Source organism: Sminthopsis crassicaudata, chromosome 4 (genome assembly GCF_048593235.1).
Source record: "Sminthopsis crassicaudata isolate SCR6 chromosome 4, ASM4859323v1, whole genome shotgun sequence".
Classification (NCBI taxonomy): domain Eukaryota; kingdom Metazoa; phylum Chordata; class Mammalia; order Dasyuromorphia; family Dasyuridae; genus Sminthopsis; species Sminthopsis crassicaudata.
Window position 1 is genome coordinate 411,866,876 of NC_133620.1, and position 4,011 is coordinate 411,870,886.

Below are 4,011 nucleotides of genomic sequence, written 5' to 3' on the forward strand. Positions count from 1 at the left end.
TGAATTGGTAGAAGAACTTTCCTTTTCTGGGAGTTTTCCTATCCAAATGAATAAAGCAGATAGGTGGCTCAGTGGTTAATTTGGAGTGGGGAAAATCTGCATTAAAATTCTGCTAAGTGACCCTGGAATGGTCACTTATGTACCTGTTTCCTCATCTAACAAATGGGGGAAGGGAAGAATTGAATCTAATGGGCTCTTAGGTCTTTTCTAACTTTAAATCTCTGATCCTATAAAAATCAGGGGTCTTAATTACAGATTTAAAGTTGGAAAAACCCTTTGAGTTCATCCAGCCCAAGCCTTTAGCCCACTGATAAGAGATCCGCAACTGCTGTGTTATTTATGAAGTTGCCCGGGGGGTTAAATGACTGGTCCAGGGTCATACAGTGCGATTTGAACTCATCATGCTCACTCCAGAGCCGCCTTTTTGACGATTACACCTGGCGGCCTATAACCTCCGCCCCCTCAATTGCCCAATAAGGAAAATGGCGTCCCAAGGAAGGAAACGTTTGGAGCTGCGAGAATTCCATCCTCTCAGCCAATAGAAGCAGGGCGAGGACAAGAGTATCTAGGGCTTCAGAATCCAGGAGCGGGGCCACGCCCCAACAGAAACCCTGCTCTGAAAGGGCGTTAAGACTGCAGGATGGGCAATGAAGCTGGAGCCATCTGAGGCAGAAAAGCAGGCGGCGGCGGGACTGAGTGGACTGAGATAGATGTGCCTAGGATTGAGTCGTCTGTGCAGGGGTGGGGGGGTTCCGATCGATGTCAAGAAATGACCAACACCGCACAGCCTCGCAAAGAGGGCTCCTCAGATTTCCTTTCGCAATATGAACACATCTGCGCGCTCCAGGGCTTGGTACCTCTCCCAGCGGTGAGGACCAGCCTGAAGATGGGTATGCTGAGCTTTAATGCGGATCGCCTCCGCCTACTGGACTGGGTGCCTTTGCTGAGCGCCTTGAGGATCAACAAAACCCTGCCCTCCGTCTCAATCAGGAGCACCTTTCAGCCATCCTTGCAAGACACTATGATTGAGAAGCATAAATCCTATACGAGAAGGCGCATCCCTGCCGTAACCACTAAAGAAGTCACTATCCAGTTGTGTAAAGCTATCAAAGGCTGCTTAACCACATCTACTGCTCTGACCAACCTCGAGTTTCAGGGAATCCTTTTAAGAGGGCGAGATATAATGTTCTTAGCCAAGGGATTGAATAAATCAGCATCCCTCGTACACCTCTCTCTGGCGTTTTGTCCAATTGGAGATGTAGGTTTAGAAATTCTCTGTCAAAATTTAAGGAGCGTAACAACCCTGAAGACTGTAAACTTCACTGCGTGCAATCTTACTTGGAGGGGAGCAAAACACATATCCACTGTCTTAAAATACCAGGCAGTAAAAAGACATGAGGAAGTTTGGGCTGCCAATCTTCGCAGCAGGAATGCTGATCTGGAAGGCATGGGTGGCTTGAAGCGAGTCACTTTCAATTCCAACCCACTTGTAGGCGATCAAGGTGCCCATGCTTTTGCCGACTCGATTTGTGACAATTTATGGCTGAGAGCCCTTGACCTGCAGTTGTGTGGAATTAGCAGTGGGGGTGCCAAAGCTTTACTAGATAGTCTGGAATCCAATGCAACCCTAGTGATTCTGGACATACGAAAAAACCCACTTGTTGATCATTCTTTGATGAGGGCAATTATTGATAAACTTAACCATAACGCAAAGAGTACTAAATCAGAGTTTAAATGGTTGAGTTCTTCCTCTTTAAAGGACTTTTTCAAAAGCAAACAGAAAAGAAGAACTATAATTCTGGGAAGTGGTCGAAAAGGAAAAGCTACTATTCGAATTGGCATACCGTCCAAGAAACCCATATTGACTGGAAGAAGATATATCCCCGCGAAGGATTTTTATGTCCCAGATCCACCACCAGGTGTACCTTGGCGTACAGCAGAACGGGCAAAGAGGTATAGGGGTTTCCCACAGATCAAAACCAGAGATATATCTTGTTGAATGAGATGCCAAATTTTGTCAACTTTTCAAGTGAAAGAAAACTTGAAGAGAAAGATATCCATTTGAAAGAGGGAAATGAGATAGCATGGTTCAAAATAAACTCACACCTTGCCTTAAACACATATTTTGTAAAAACAAGAGAAGAACTATGGTGCCCTTATGAGAATCATTGAAACTACATTAAATGGAATATTCAAATCTGTATTGCTGAAGTGGAAATTCATCCCAATTAATTGCCTCTAATAATTTAGATAGTATTTGCTAGTTCGCAAGGAAGTTCCCCAAATGTATGACTAAATTCTTATCCTTTTTTTGATTTAGTTTTTTTTTTAAAGAAGAAAAATAGTTTTATTTTTTTTTTCTCCTAAGGCGTACCAGGAAAATCTTATTAAAACATGTAAATCCCCAGTGATTATCAGGTGATCAAATAAGAATTTGCCATTTTTGAAATGCTAAGCATTGGATTCTGAATGTAATACCCCCCAAAGAGGGTTCAACCTGGTCCATTTAATAATGCATACTTCATTTACAGTTCTGAGTACTATCCTTCTTCCAGCTATGATATTTCCCTCAGTCATAGTGTTGATGCATGTGGATCTCTAAGTACATTTTAAAGTAGAACAACAACGGGATGATACACTCCACAAATTCATGAAGAGGAAATAGACATATTTCGGCACGGGAGAATATTTATGCATTATTTAACAGCAATAATGTTTGAATTCATACATTATGCAAATGCAGTTATAATCAGGAAAATTAAAGAACTTGGACTGCTGGCTGCAACATCTTTAAATCCACCATTAGGTACCTAGCTATGCATAACATTTAATACCATACAATGTTCCACAGTGGTATGTCATTTGAAGAGAAAAGTTATCAGAGATTAACAGAGTATAGAATGAAAACCCCTGATTTGCTACCCCAAAAATGACCAATATAAATTTTTCGGTAAATAAGGAGTCAGAGACTCATAGATTTAGACCTGGAAGGGTCCTTCGCCGCCCTTGACTCTTCTCTCTCCATTTTAGAGATGTGGATACTGAGCTCAGAAAAGGCAGTTTGTCCAAAAGTTCACAGCAATTAAGTAACAGAAGATCTATTTGAATCTAGATCCTTTTGAAAGCAAAGCCTGTGCTGGCTGCAGAACCTTTACCACATAAGGATGTGGTAAAGATGAAATTCACTTTGTAATTGATAGTGTCTTGACTTTTCTAACTCTCTTATGGCCAAATACTAAATTCTCCCCCTCCCCTATCAATGAAAAAAAAAGTAAAAGTAGGCTTCTTTTTACCTACTTGCTTTCTTCCTTGGCAATTTTCATTCACTCCTAGATTTCTGGCCATTGTCTCTATGTAGATGACACTCAAATATCTACCTCCCTTCTGAGCTCCATGAAAACATTTCCAAATTCTCATTGGACATTTTCAACTCATAAATTTGCTAGTGTTACAAACTCAGACCTAGAAAGACATTCATTCCTCAGTGCTTGACATATAGTAGGCATTATTTAAATAACGGGGGTGGTGGTTGTTGATATTCTAATCCGAGGTGGAAAGAGTTGTAGAATCAAAAGATCTGAGTTCAAATTCTGCCTGAAATATTCCATGCATCCCTGGACAAATTATCTCCCTGGATTTCATTTTTCTTGTTACTAAAATGAGAGGGTTAGACTACATGGTCTTTGAGGTATGTATCTTCCAGGTATATTTAAGGATCCTATGATCAATTTAACTGAAAGCAATTCTTCCTCCAGTGTATTTTGATAGAATTTAATTTGAGCCATTCAAATATCATTTAGTATATGCTGCCTTGCATTGTAGCTATATTTAGAAATGTGTCCTATCTTCTCTTGGATTGTTAGCTCTATGAGGGTAGGAACATGACACATTTTTATTTTTGAATTCTCTATAGTGCTTCAGTAAAATGCCTTACAAATATTAGAAATTCAGTACTATTTGAATACCTGAATGGGAGACTGGATTTGAAGTCAGACATTCTAACTGTAGTAT

At 40.5% G+C, this 4,011-nt stretch overlaps 1 pseudogene; it reads left to right on the forward strand.

Annotated features, from left to right (window-relative positions):
* Window positions 1-554: 554 nt before the first annotated feature.
* On the forward strand, window positions 555-2,201 carry LOC141539674 (centrosomal protein of 78 kDa pseudogene; annotated as a pseudogene).
* Window positions 2,202-4,011: the final 1,810 nt, after the last annotated feature.